This window comes from Ranitomeya variabilis, chromosome 2 (assembly GCF_051348905.1).
Source record: "Ranitomeya variabilis isolate aRanVar5 chromosome 2, aRanVar5.hap1, whole genome shotgun sequence".
Taxonomy (NCBI): Eukaryota; Metazoa; Chordata; class Amphibia; order Anura; family Dendrobatidae; genus Ranitomeya; species Ranitomeya variabilis.
Window position 1 is genome coordinate 516,278,462 of NC_135233.1, and position 13,832 is coordinate 516,292,293.

Here is a 13,832-nt window from a genome sequence, read left to right on the forward strand (position 1 = left end):
TGGCTTCAGGAAATGTTGGCGTTTTCTTCCTGAATCATCTTTTCTTGTGTTTTTCAGAATTTCCTACAGCGGTTTGTAAACATTTTTGGTGGTGTTTTTCTAAAATTATTTTGGGCATCTTTTGAGTCTGTTTTTGTGGCTTTTCTTTGTAGCTCACAAAATGCACCAAAAGTCTCTCAGGAACCTTGAAGGAGTTTTCCTAACCTTGCCATTGAATTGTATTATAAGTATGGAGCTCTTCTAAATGAAAAACACCTGAAAAATGATATGCTTATTTTAGTTAACCGCTTGGCATTTTTGGAAACTTGATGTGGTTAAAAGACGCCCAAAAGCCTGATCATATGAACAGCAAGTCTTTTTTACGTGGAAATTAATTTGTTCAGTGTTTTCAGCATTTTCAGAGTAATTTTCAGGATGTTTTTGGAATGGACCCACTCCAAATCCGCCTTATAAAGATGTAAAAGTCTTAAACTGTGCATGATTTCCATTGATGATGACTTTAAATCAGATTTTTACATTTTACTGGGACCTGGAAATTTGTTTCTATTTTCTGAGATGTTTTCCAGAGGGATAATCACTGATCTTGATCATGGTGCTATAAGAAAAGGTGTTTGATTCTCATCAAAAATCAACGTCTGAGTAGTCGTGGCCGAGTGGTTAAGGCGATGGACTAGAAATCCATTGGGGTTTCCCCGCGCAGGTTCAAATCCTGCCGACTACGAATATGTTCATACAGTTTTTTGACTGATTACCTGAGAAGATAAATTTGCGTGTGTCCTGTTTTATGCCACATGAAGGTGATATGCGAACTTTGGGCAGGGTTTCTAGAACCAGACTGACTTGATTTTTGGATGCATTTTATATAAGCCGATCTGACGCTACATCCCACGTGCGTCATGCCACTAATTAAAAGAAGCGCCATGAGTGCCACCAGGTAAGTGGTGCATCTCCCTCTTTTGTCTAGCAGTTACAGACCACTGCTTTGGCAGATGTACTGAGACATGCACTTTTATTCACAGCAACCTTGAATTATCTCTTGGATAAAACTTTTTACCACACAATGAAAATTTTTTAGCCACTTCTGGATGAACAGCTTTCTAACAGTATAAGTTTTGCAGTTATTTTTTTCTTACCCTTTTTCCAAGTAACAGATCCAACACTCTATTTACTAGCCACTTTTCATCAACATTTAAAACTGTCATTGTTGAGATATCATGGAACTCTTGGCACACTTGTGGAAATAAAGTTTAGGAGATATTAATTTACCATTGTGTATTAATTGTAGATTTGCACTACAGCTTTAGAGCCTTATTTCACCATGATTCATGAGTTCATATGTGCTTTTTAGCACAAAAAAACTGCAGCCAGTTATTTTTTGTGCATGTGATTCCATGGTGTAAGGTTAGCACTCTGGACTCTGAATCCAGCGATCTGAGTTCAAATCTCAGTGGAACCTGGGCAGCTCTTTGTACATGTGTTTCAGTTTTTGCACTTACACTGAGTTCTCCTGTGCCAAAGGTTTAACATAAAAAGATAAAAAGAGAAAGTTAAAATCAACATGCAAAACAAAGATTTGAATGTTCCAAGCATCCATGGAGTGATCACTTTGAGTTCTATGGCCAAATCTACCTTTAAAGCAGGATTACGGAAACTTAAAATTGACTTTAAGTTACAGCACTCTTACGAACTGTGTCACGCAAAGCAACCATACCCTTTGATTTATGTCAATGTTCACATAACACTTTTTCCAGGTGTATGAAACTGACAAGGATTTGAAGCTGAAATGGCTTCAGGAAATGTTGGCGTTTTCTTCCTGAATCATCTTTTCTTGTGTTTTTCAGAATTTCCTACAGCGGTTTGTAAACATTTTTGGTGGTGTTTTTCTAAAATTATTTTGGGCATCTTTTGAGTCTGTTTTTGTGGCTTTTCTTTGTAGCTCACAAAATGCACCAAAAGTCTCTCAGGAACCTTGAAGGAGTTTTCCTAACATTGCCATTGAATTGTATTATAAGTATGGAGCTCTTCTAAATGAAAAACACCTGAAAAATGATATGCTTATTTTAGTTAACCGCTTGGCATTTTTGGAAACTTGATGTGGTTAAAAGATGCCCAAAAGCCTGATCATATGAACAGCAAGTCTTTTTTACGTGGAAATTAATTTGTTCAGTGTTTTCAGCATTTTCAGAGTAATTTTCAGGATGTTTTTGGAATGGACCCACTCCAAATCCGCCTTATAAAGATGTAAAAGTCTTAAACTGTGCATGATTTCCATTGATGATGACTTTAAATCAGATTTTTACATTTTACTGGGACCTGGAAATTTGTTTCTATTTTCTGAGATGTTTTCCAGAGGGATAATCACTGATCTTGATCATGGTGCTATAAGAAAAGGTGTTTGATTCTCATCAAAAATCAACGTCTGAGTAGTCGTGGCCGAGTGGTTAAGGCGATGGACTAGAAATCCATTGGGGTTTCCCCGCGCAGGTTCAAATCCTGCCGACTACGAATATGTTCATATAGTTTTTTGACTGATTACCTGAGAAGATAAATTTGCGTGTGTCCTGTTTTATGCCACATGAAGGTGATATGCGAACTTTGGGCAGGGTTTCTAGAACCAGACTGACTTGATTTTTGGATGCATTTTATATAAGCCGATCTGACGCTACATCCCACGTGTGTCATGCCACTAATTAAAAGAAGCGCCATGAGTGCCACCAGGTAAGTGGTGCATCTCCCTCTTTTGTCTAGCAGTTACAGACCACTGCTTTGGCAGATGTACTGAGACATGCACTTTTATTCACAGCAACCTTGAATTATCTCTTGGATAAAACTTTTTACCACACAATGAAAATTTTTTAGCCACTTCTGGATGAACAGCTTTCTAACAGTATAAGCTTTGCAGTTATTTTTTTCTTACCCTTTTTCCAAGTAACAGATCCAACACTCTATTTACTAGCCACTTTTCATCAACATTTAAAACTGTCATTGTTGAGATATCATGGAACTCTTGGCACACTTGTGGAAATAAAGTTTAGGAGATATTAATTTACCATTGTGTATTAATTGTAGATTTGCACTACAGCTTTAGAGCCTTTTTTCACCATGATTCATGAGTTCATATGTGCTTTTTAGCACAAAAAAACTGCAGCCAGTTATTTTTTGTGCGTGTGGTTCCATGGTGTAATGGTTAGCACTCTGGACTCTGAATCCAGCGATCTGAGTTCAAATCTCAGTGGAACCTGGGCAGCTCTTTGTACATGTGTTTCAGTTTTTGCACTTACACTGAGTTCTCCTGTGCCAAAGGTTTAACATAAAAATATAAAAAGAGAAAGTTAAAATCAACATGCAAAACAAAGATTTGAATGTTCCAAGCATCCATGGAGTGATCACTTTGAGTTCTATGGCCAAATCTACCTTTAAAGCAGGATTACGGAAACTTAAAATTGACTTTAAGTTACAGCACTCTTACGAACTGTGTCACGCAAAGCAACCATACCCTTTGATTTATGTCAATGTTCACATAACACTTTTTCCAGGTGTATGAAACTGACAAGGATTTGAAGCTGAAATGGCTTCAGGAAATGTTGGCGTTTTCTTCCTGAATCATCTTTTCTTGTGTTTTTCAGAATTTCCTACAGCGGTTTGTAAACATTTTTGGTGGTGTTTTTCTAAAATTATTTTGGGCATCTTTTGAGTCTGTTTTTGTGGCTTTTCTTTGTAGCTCACAAAATGCACCAAAAGTCTCTCAGGAACCTTGAAGGAGTTTTCCTAACCTTGCCATTGAATTGTATTATAAGTATGGAGCTCTTCTAAATGAAAAACACCTGAAAAATGATATGCTTATTTTAGTTAACCGCTTGGCATTTTTGGAAACTTGATGTGGTTAAAAGATGCCCAAAAGCCTGATCATATGAACAGCAAGTCTTTTTTACGTGGAAATTAATTTGTTCAGTGTTTTCAGCATTTTCAGAGTAATTTTCAGGATGTTTTTGGAATGGACCCACTCCAAATCCGCCTTATAAAGATGTAAAAGTCTTAAACTGTGCATGATTTCCATTGATGATGACTTTAAATCAGATTTTTACATTTTACTGGGACCTGGAAATTTGTTTCTATTTTCTGAGATGTTTTCCAGAGGGATAATCACTGATCTTGATCATGGTGCTATAAGAAAAGGTGTTTGATTCTCATCAAAAATCAACGTCTGAGTAGTCGTGGCCGAGTGGTTAAGGCGATGGACTAGAAATCCATTGGGGTTTCCCCGCGCAGGTTCAAATCCTGCCGACTACGAATATGTTCATACAGTTTTTTGACTGATTACCTGAGAAGATAAATTTGCGTGTGTCCTGTTTTATGCCACATGAAGGTGATATGCGAACTTTGGGCAGGGTTTCTAGAACCAGACTGACTTGATTTTTGGATGCATTTTATATAAGCCGATCTGACGCTACATCCCACGTGCGTCATGCCACTAATTAAAAGAAGCGCCATGAGTGCCACCAGGTAAGTGGTGCATCTCCCTCTTTTGTCTAGCAGTTACAGACCACTGCTTTGGCAGATGTACTGAGACATGCACTTTTATTCACAGCAACCTTGAATTATCTCTTGGATAAAACTTTTTACCACACAATGAAAATTTTTTAGCCACTTCTGGATGAACAGCTTTCTAACAGTATAAGTTTTGCAGTTATTTTTTTCTTACCCTTTTTCCAAGTAACAGATCCAACACTCTATTTACTAGCCACTTTTCATCAACATTTAAAACTGTCATTGTTGAGATATCATGGAACTCTTGGCACACTTGTGGAAATAAAGTTTAGGAGATATTAATTTACCATTGTGTATTAATTGTAGATTTGCACTACAGCTTTAGAGCCTTTTTTCACCATGATTCATGAGTTCATATGTGCTTTTTAGCACAAAAAAACTGCAGCCAGTTATTTTTTGTGCGTGTGATTCCATGGTGTAATGGTTAGCACTCTGGACTCTGAATCCAGCGATCTGAGTTCAAATCTCAGTGGAACCTGGGCAGCTCTTTGTACATGTGTTTCAGTTTTTGCACTTACACTGAGTTCTCCTGTGCCAAAGGTTTAACATAAAAAGATAAAAAGAGAAAGTTAAAATCAACATGCAAAACAAAGATTTGAATGTTCCAAGCATCCATGGAGTGATCACTTTGAGTTCTATGGCCAAATCTACCTTTAAAGCAGGATTACGGAAACTTAAAATTGACTTTAAGTTACAGCACTCTTACGAACTGTGTCACGCAAAGCAACCATACCCTTTGATTTATGTCAATGTTCACATAACACTTTTTCCAGGTGTATGAAACTGACAAGGATTTGAAGCTGAAATGGCTTCAGGAAATGTTGGCGTTTTCTTCCTGAATCATCTTTTCTTGTGTTTTTCAGAATTTCCTACAGCGGTTTGTAAACATTTTTGGTGGTGTTTTTCTAAAATTATTTTGGGCATCTTTTGAGTCTGTTTTTGTGGCTTTTCTTTGTAGCTCACAAAATGCACCAAAAGTCTCTCAGGAACCTTGAAGGAGTTTTCCTAACCTTGCCATTGAATTGTATTATAAGTATGGAGCTCTTCTAAATGAAAAACACCTGAAAAATGATATGCTTATTTTAGTTAACCGCTTGGCATTTTTGGAAACTTGATGTGGTTAAAAGATGCCCAAAAGCCTGATCATATGAACAGCAAGTCTTTTTTACGTGGAAATTAATTTGTTCAGTGTTTTCAGCATTTTCAGAGTAATTTTCAGGATGTTTTTGGAATGGACCCACTCCAAATCCGCCTTATAAAGATGTAAAAGTCTTAAACTGTGCATGATTTCCATTGATGATGACTTTAAATCAGATTTTTACATTTTACTGGGACCTGGAAATTTGTTTCTATTTTCTGAGATGTTTTCCAGAGGGATAATCACTGATCTTGATCATGGTGCTATAAGAAAAGGTGTTTGATTCTCATCAAAAATCAATGTCTGAGTAGTCGTGGCCGAGTGGTTAAGGCGATGGACTAGAAATCCATTGGGGTTTCCCCGCGCAGGTTCAAATCCTGCCGACTACGAATATGTTCATATAGTTTTTTGACTGATTACCTGAGAAGATAAATTTGCGTGTGTCCTGTTTTATGCCACATGAAGGTGATATGCGAACTTTGGGCAGGGTTTCTAGAACCAGACTGACTTGATTTTTGGATGCATTTTATATAAGCCGATCTGACGCTACATCCCACGTGCGTCATGCCACTAATTAAAAGAAGAGCCATGAGTGCCACCAGGTAAGTGGTGCATCTCCCTCTTTTGTCTAGCAGTTACAGACCACTGCTTTGGCAGATGTACTGAGACATGCACTTTTATTCACAGCAACCTTGAATTATCTCTTGGATAAAACTTTTTACCACACAATGAAAATTTTTTAGCCACTTCTGGATGAACAGCTTTCTAATAGTATAAGTTTTGCAGTTATTTTTTTCTTACCCTTTTTCCAAGTAACAGATCCAACACTCTATTTACTAGCCACTTTTCATCAACATTTAAAACTGTCATTGTTGAGATATCATGGAACTCTTGGCACACTTGTGGAAATAAAGTTTAGGAGATATTAATTTACCATTGTGTATTAATTGTAGATTTGCACTACAGCTTTAGAGCCTTTTTTCACCATGATTCATGAGTTCATATGTGCTTTTTAGCACAAAAAAACTGCAGCCAGTTATTTTTTGTGCGTGTGGTTCCATGGTGTAATGGTTAGCACTCTGGACTCTGAATCCAGCCATCTGAGTTCAAATCTCAGTGGAACCTGGGCAGCTCTTTGTACATGTGTTTCAGTTTTTGCACTTACACTGAGTTCTCCTGTGCCAAAGGTTTAACATAAAAATATAAAAAGAGAAAGTTAAAATCAACATGCAAAACAAAGATTTGAATGTTCCAAGCATCCATGGAGTGATCACTTTGAGTTCTATGGCCAAATCTACCTTTAAAGCAGGATTACGGAAACTTAAAATTGACTTTAAGTTACAGCACTCTTACGAACTGTGTCACGCAAAGCAACCATACCCTTTGATTTATGTCAATGTTCACATAACACTTTTTCCAGGTGTATGAAACTGACAAGGATTTGAAGCTGAAATGGCTTCAGGAAATGTTGGCGTTTTCTTCCTGAATCATCTTTTCTTGTGTTTTTCAGAATTTCCTACAGCGGTTTGTAAACATTTTTGGTGGTGTTTTTCTAAAATTATTTTGGGCATCTTTTGAGTCTGTTTTTGTGGCTTTTCTTTGTAGCTCACAAAATGCACCAAAAGTCTCTCAGGAACCTTGAAGGAGTTTTCCTAACCTTGCCATTGAATTGTATTATAAGTATGGAGCTCTTCTAAATGAAAAACACCTGAAAAATGATATGCTTATTTTAGTTAACCGCTTGGCATTTTTGGAAACTTGATGTGGTTAAAAGACGCCCAAAAGCCTGATCATATGAACAGCAAGTCTTTTTTACGTGGAAATTAATTTGTTCAGTGTTTTCAGCATTTTCAGAGTAATTTTCAGGATGTTTTTGGAATGGACCCACTCCAAATCCGCCTTATAAAGATGTAAAAGTCTTAAACTGTGCATGATTTCCATTGATGATGACTTTAAATCAGATTTTTACATTTTACTGGGACCTGGAAATTTGTTTCTATTTTCTGAGATGTTTTCCAGAGGGATAATCACTGATCTTGATCATGGTGCTATAAGAAAAGGTGTTTGATTCTCATCAAAAATCAACGTCTGAGTAGTCGTGGCCGAGTGGTTAAGGCGATGGACTAGAAATCCATTGGGGTTTCCCCGCGCAGGTTCAAATCCTGCCGACTACGAATATGTTCATACAGTTTTTTGACTGATTACCTGAGAAGATAAATTTGCGTGTGTCCTGTTTTATGCCACATGAAGGTGATATGCGAACTTTGGGCAGGGTTTCTAGAACCAGACTGACTTGATTTTTGGTTGCATTTTATATAAGCCGATCTGACGCTACATCCCACGTGCGTCATGCCACTAATTAAAAGAAGCGCCATGAGTGCCACCAGGTAAGTGGTGCATCTCCCTCTTTTGTCTAGCAGTTACAGACCACTGCTTTGGCAGATGTACTGAGACATGCACTTTTATTCACAGCAACCTTGAATTATCTCTTGGATAAAACTTTTTACCACACAATGAAAATTTTTTAGCCACTTCTGGATGAACAGCTTTCTAACAGTATAAGTTTTGCAGTTATTTTTTTCTTACCCTTTTTCCAAGTAACAGATCCAACACTCTATTTACTAGCCACTTTTCATCAACATTTAAAACTGTCATTGTTGAGATATCATGGAACTCTTGGCACAGTTGTGGAAATAAAGTTTAGGAGATATTAATTTACCATTGTGTATTAATTGTAGATTTGCACTACAGCTTTAGAGCCTTTTTTCACCATGATTCATGAGTTCATATGTGCTTTTTAGCACAAAAAAACTGCAGCCAGTTATTTTTTGTGCGTGTGATTCCATGGTGTAATGGTTAGCACTCTGGACTCTGAATCCAGCGATCTGAGTTCAAATCTCAGTGGAACCTGGGCAGCTCTTTGTACATGTGTTTCAGTTTTTGCACTTACACTGAGTTCTCCTGTGCCAAAGGTTTAACATAAAAAGATAAAAAGAGAAAGTTAAAATCAACATGCAAAACAAAGATTTGAATGTTCCAAGCATCCATGGAGTGATCACTTTGAGTTCTATGGCCAAATCTACCTTTAAAGCAGGATTACGGAAACTTAAAATTGACTTTAAGTTACAGCACTCTTACGAACTGTGTCACGCAAAGCAACCATACCCTTTGATTTATGTCAATGTTCACATAACACTTTTTCCAGGTGTATGAAACTGACAAGGATTTGAAGCTGAAATGGCTTCAGGAAATGTTGGCGTTTTCTTCCTGAATCATCTTTTCTTGTGTTTTTCAGAATTTCCTACAGCGGTTTGTAAACATTTTTGGTGGTGTTTTTCTAAAATTATTTTGGGCATCTTTTGAGTCTGTTTTTGTGGCTTTTCTTTGTAGCTCACAAAATGCACCAAAAGTCTCTCAGGAACCTTGAAGGAGTTTTCCTAACCTTGCCATTGAATTGTATTATAAGTATGGAGCTCTTCTAAATGAAAAACACCTGAAAAATGATATGCTTATTTTAGTTAACCGCTTGGCATTTTTGGAAACTTGATGTGGTTAAAAGACGCCCAAAAGCCTGATCATATGAACAGCAAGTCTTTTTTACGTGGAAATTAATTTGTTCAGTGTTTTCAGCATTTTCAGAGTAATTTTCAGGATGTTTTTGGAATGGACCCACTCCAAATCCGCCTTATAAAGATGTAAAAGTCTTAAACTGTGCATGATTTCCATTGATGATGACTTTAAATCAGATTTTTACATTTTACTGGGACCTGGAAATTTGTTTCTATTTTCTGAGATGTTTTCCAGAGGGATAATCACTGATCTTGATCATGGTGCTATAAGAAAAGGTGTTTGATTCTCATCAAAAATCAACGTCTGAGTAGTCGTGGCCGAGTGGTTAAGGCGATGGACTAGAAATCCATTGGGGTTTCCCCGCGCAGGTTCAAATCCTGCCGACTACGAATATGTTCATACAGTTTTTTGACTGATTACCTGAGAAGATAAATTTGCGTGTGTCCTGTTTTATGCCACATGAAGGTGATATGCGAACTTTGGGCAGGGTTTCTAGAACCAGACTGACTTGATTTTTGGATGCATTTTATATAAGCCGATCTGACGCTACATCCCACGTGCGTCATGCCACTAATTAAAAGAAGCGCCATGAGTGCCACCAGGTAAGTGGTGCATCTCCCTCTTTTGTCTAGCAGTTACAGACCACTGCTTTGGCAGATGTACTGAGACATGCACTTTTATTCACAGCAACCTTGAATTATCTCTTGGATAAAACTTTTTACCACACAATGAAAATTTTGTAGCCACTTCTGGATGAACAGCTTTCTAACAGTATAAGCTTTGCAGTTATTTTTTTCTTACCCTTTTTCCAAGTAACAGATCCAACACTCTATTTACTAGCCACTTTTCATCAACATTTAAAACTGTCATTGTTGAGATATCATGGAACTCTTGGCACACTTGTGGAAATAAAGTTTAGGAGATATTAATTTACCATTGTGTATTAATTGTAGATTTGCACTACAGCTTTAGAGCCTTTTTTCACCATGATTCATGAGTTCATATGTGCTTTTTAGCACAAAAAAACTGCAGCCAGTTATTTTTTGTGCGTGTGGTTCCATGGTGTATTGGTTAGCACTCTGGACTCTGAATCCAGCGATCTGAGTTCAAATCTCAGTGGAACCTGGGCAGCTCTTTGTACATGTGTTTCAGTTTTTGCACTTACACTGAGTTCTCCTGTGCCAAAGGTTTAACATAAAAAGATAAAAAGAGAAAGTTAAAATCAACATGCAAAACAAAGATTTGAATGTTCCAAGCATCCATGGAGTGATCACTTTGAGTTCTATGGCCAAATCTACCTTTAAAGCAGGATTACGGAAACTTAAAATTGACTTTAAGTTACAGCACTCTTACGAACTGTGTCACGCAAAGCAACCATACCCTTTGATTTATGTCAATGTTCACATAACACTTTTTCCAGGTGTATGAAACTGACAAGGATTTGAAGCTGAAATGGCTTCAGGAAATGTTGGCGTTTTCTTCCTGAATCATCTTTTCTTGTGTTTTTCAGAATTTCCTACAGCGGTTTGTAAACATTTTTGGTGGTGTTTTTCTAAAATTATTTTGGGCATCTTTTGAGTCTGTTTTTGTGGCTTTTCTTTGTAGCTCACAAAATGCACCAAAAGTCTCTCAGGAACCTTGAAGGAGTTTTCCTAACCTTGCCATTGAATTGTATTATAAGTATGGAGCTCTTCTAAATGTAAAAAAAACCTGAAAAATGATATGCTTATTTTAGTTAACCGCTTGGCATTTTTGGAAACTTGATGTGGTTAAAAGATGCCCAAAAGCCTGATCATATGAACAGCAAGTCTTTTTTACGTGGAAATTAATTTGTTCAGTGTTTTCAGCATTTTCAGAGTAATTTTCAGGATGTTTTTGGAATGGACCCACTCCAAATCCGCCTTATAAAGATGTAAAAGTCTTAAACTGTGCATGATTTCCATTGATGATGACTTTAAATCAGATTTTTACATTTTACTGGGACCTGGAAATTTGTTTCTATTTTCTGAGATGTTTTCCAGAGGGATAATCACTGATCTTGATCATGGTGCTATAAGAAAAGGTGTTTGATTCTCATCAAAAATCAACGTCCGAGTAGTCGTGGCCGAGTGGTTAAGGCGATGGACTAGAAATCCATTGGGGTTTCCCCGCGCAGGTTCAAATCCTGCCGACTACGAATATGTTCATATAGTTTTTTGACTGATTACCTGAGAAGATAAATTTGCGTGTGTCCTGTTTTATGCCACATGAAGGTGATATGCGAACTTTGGGCAGGGTTTCTAGAACCAGACTGACTTGATTTTTGGATGCATTTTATATAAGCCGATCTGACGCTACATCCCACGTGCGTCATGCCACTAATTAAAAGAAGCGCCATGAGTGCCACCAGGTAAGTGGTGCATCTCCCTCTTTTGTCTAGCAGTTACAGACCACTGCTTTGGCAGATGTACTGAGACATGCACTTTTATTCACAGCAACCTTGAATTATCTCTTGGATAAAACTTTTTACCACACAATGAAAATTTTGTAGCCACTTCTGGATGAACAGCTTTCTAACAGTATAAGCTTTGCAGTTATTTTTTTCTTACCCTTTTTCCAAGTAACAGATCCAACACTCTATTTACTAGCCACTTTTCATCAACATTTAAAACTGTCATTGTTGAGATATCATGGAACTCTTGGCACACTTGTGGAAATAAAGTTTAGGAGATATTAATTTACCATTGTGTATTAATTGTAGATTTGCACTACAGCTTTAGAGCCTTTTTTCACCATGATTCATGAGTTCATATGTGCTTTTTAGCACAAAAAAACTGCAGCCAGTTATTTTTTGTGCGTGTGGTTCCATGGTGTATTGGTTAGCACTCTGGACTCTGAATCCAGCGATCTGAGTTCAAATCTCAGTGGAACCTGGGCAGCTCTTTGTACATGTGTTTCAGTTTTTGCACTTACACTGAGTTCTCCTGTGCCAAAGGTTTAACATAAAAAGATAAAAAGAGAAAGTTAAAATCAACATGCAAAACAAAGATTTGAATGTTCCAAGCATCCATGGAGTGATCACTTTGAGTTCTATGGCCAAATCTACCTTTAAAGCAGGATTACGGAAACTTAAAATTGACTTTAAGTTACAGCACTCTTACGAACTGTGTCACGCAAAGCAACCATACCCTTTGATTTATGTCAATGTTCACATAACACTTTTTCCAGGTGTATGAAACTGACAAGGATTTGAAGCTGAAATGGCTTCAGGAAATGTTGGCGTTTTCTTCCTGAATCATCTTTTCTTGTGTTTTTCAGAATTTCCTACAGCGGTTTGTAAACATTTTTGGTGGTGTTTTTCTAAAATTATTTTGGGCATCTTTTGAGTCTGTTTTTGTGGCTTTTCTTTGTAGCTCACAAAATGCACCAAAAGTCTCTCAGGAACCTTGAAGGAGTTTTCCTAACCTTGCCATTGAATTGTATTATAAGTATGGAGCTCTTCTAAATGTAAAAAAAACCTGAAAAATGATATGCTTATTTTAGTTAACCGCTTGGCATTTTTGGAAACTTGATGTGGTTAAAAGATGCCCAAAAGCCTGATCATATGAACAGCAAGTCTTTTTTACGTGGAAATTAATTTGTTCAGTGTTTTCAGCATTTTCAGAGTAATTTTCAGGATGTTTTTGGAATGGACCCACTCCAAATCCGCCTTATAAAGATGTAAAAGTCTTAAACTGTGCATGATTTCCATTGATGATGACTTTAAATCAGATTTTTACATTTTACTGGGACCTGGAAATTTGTTTCTATTTTCTGAGATGTTTTCCAGAGGGATAATCACTGATCTTGATCATGGTGCTATAAGAAAAGGTGTTTGATTCTCATCAAAAATCAACGTCCGAGTAGTCGTGGCCGAGTGGTTAAGGCGATGGACTAGAAATCCATTGGGGTTTCCCCGCGCAGGTTCAAATCCTGCCGACTACGAATATGTTCATATAGTTTTTTGACTGATTACCTGAGAAGATAAATTTGCGTGTGTCCTGTTTTATGCCACATGAAGGTGATATGCGAACTTTGGGCAGGGTTTCTAGAACCAGACTGACTTGATTTTTGGATGCATTTTATATAAGCCGATCTGACGCTACATCCCACGTGTGTCATGCCACTAATTAAAAGAAGAGCCATGAGTGCCACCAGGTAAGTGGTGCATCTCCCTCTTTTGTCTAGCAGTTACAGACCACTGCTTTGGCAGATGTACTGAGACATGCACTTTTATTCACAGCAACCTTGAATTATCTCTTGGATAAAACTTTTTACCACACAATGAAAATTTTTTAGCCACTTCTGGATGAACAGCTTTCTAACAGTATAAGCTTTGCAGTTATTTTTTTCTTACCCTTTTTCCAAGTAACAGATCCAACACTCTATTTACTAGCCACTTTTCATCAACATTTAAAACTGTCATTGTTGAGATATCATGGAACTCTTGGCACACTTGTGGAAATAAAGTTTAGGAGATATTAATTTACCATTGTGTATTAATTGTAGATTTGCACTACAGCTTTAGAGCCTTTTTTCACCATGATTCATGAGTTCA

The 13,832-nt window shown here is 37.2% G+C and overlaps 14 non-coding genes across 14 annotated transcripts; all 14 read left to right on the top strand.

The window, feature by feature from the left end:
* Nucleotides 1-639: 639 nt before the first annotated feature.
* TRNAS-AGA (transfer RNA serine (anticodon AGA)) lies at nucleotides 640-721 on the top strand. The gene has a single exon. It is a non-coding gene; the product is annotated as a tRNA-Ser (tRNA).
* A 1,702-nt stretch (nucleotides 722-2,423) lies between these two features.
* On the top strand, nucleotides 2,424-2,505 carry TRNAS-AGA (transfer RNA serine (anticodon AGA)). The gene has a single exon. It is a non-coding gene; the product is annotated as a tRNA-Ser (tRNA).
* A 664-nt stretch (nucleotides 2,506-3,169) lies between these two features.
* On the top strand, nucleotides 3,170-3,241 carry TRNAQ-CUG (transfer RNA glutamine (anticodon CUG)). Its single transcript has one exon. It is a non-coding gene; the product is annotated as a tRNA-Gln (tRNA).
* A 967-nt stretch (nucleotides 3,242-4,208) lies between these two features.
* TRNAS-AGA (transfer RNA serine (anticodon AGA)) lies at nucleotides 4,209-4,290 on the top strand. Its single transcript has one exon. It is a non-coding gene; the product is annotated as a tRNA-Ser (tRNA).
* Nucleotides 4,291-4,954: 664 nt separating this feature from the next.
* TRNAQ-CUG (transfer RNA glutamine (anticodon CUG)) lies at nucleotides 4,955-5,026 on the top strand. Its single transcript has one exon. It is a non-coding gene; the product is annotated as a tRNA-Gln (tRNA).
* A 967-nt stretch (nucleotides 5,027-5,993) lies between these two features.
* TRNAS-AGA (transfer RNA serine (anticodon AGA)) lies at nucleotides 5,994-6,075 on the top strand. The gene has a single exon. It is a non-coding gene; the product is annotated as a tRNA-Ser (tRNA).
* A 664-nt stretch (nucleotides 6,076-6,739) lies between these two features.
* On the top strand, nucleotides 6,740-6,811 carry TRNAQ-CUG (transfer RNA glutamine (anticodon CUG)). Its single transcript has one exon. It is a non-coding gene; the product is annotated as a tRNA-Gln (tRNA).
* Nucleotides 6,812-7,778: 967 nt separating this feature from the next.
* Nucleotides 7,779-7,860, top strand: TRNAS-AGA (transfer RNA serine (anticodon AGA)). Its single transcript has one exon. It is a non-coding gene; the product is annotated as a tRNA-Ser (tRNA).
* Nucleotides 7,861-8,524: 664 nt separating this feature from the next.
* TRNAQ-CUG (transfer RNA glutamine (anticodon CUG)) lies at nucleotides 8,525-8,596 on the top strand. The gene has a single exon. It is a non-coding gene; the product is annotated as a tRNA-Gln (tRNA).
* Nucleotides 8,597-9,563: 967 nt separating this feature from the next.
* TRNAS-AGA (transfer RNA serine (anticodon AGA)) lies at nucleotides 9,564-9,645 on the top strand. The gene has a single exon. It is a non-coding gene; the product is annotated as a tRNA-Ser (tRNA).
* Nucleotides 9,646-10,309: 664 nt separating this feature from the next.
* TRNAQ-CUG (transfer RNA glutamine (anticodon CUG)) lies at nucleotides 10,310-10,381 on the top strand. The gene has a single exon. It is a non-coding gene; the product is annotated as a tRNA-Gln (tRNA).
* Nucleotides 10,382-11,350: 969 nt separating this feature from the next.
* Nucleotides 11,351-11,432, top strand: TRNAS-AGA (transfer RNA serine (anticodon AGA)). The gene has a single exon. It is a non-coding gene; the product is annotated as a tRNA-Ser (tRNA).
* A 664-nt stretch (nucleotides 11,433-12,096) lies between these two features.
* TRNAQ-CUG (transfer RNA glutamine (anticodon CUG)) lies at nucleotides 12,097-12,168 on the top strand. The gene has a single exon. It is a non-coding gene; the product is annotated as a tRNA-Gln (tRNA).
* A 969-nt stretch (nucleotides 12,169-13,137) lies between these two features.
* On the top strand, nucleotides 13,138-13,219 carry TRNAS-AGA (transfer RNA serine (anticodon AGA)). Its single transcript has one exon. It is a non-coding gene; the product is annotated as a tRNA-Ser (tRNA).
* Nucleotides 13,220-13,832: the final 613 nt, after the last annotated feature.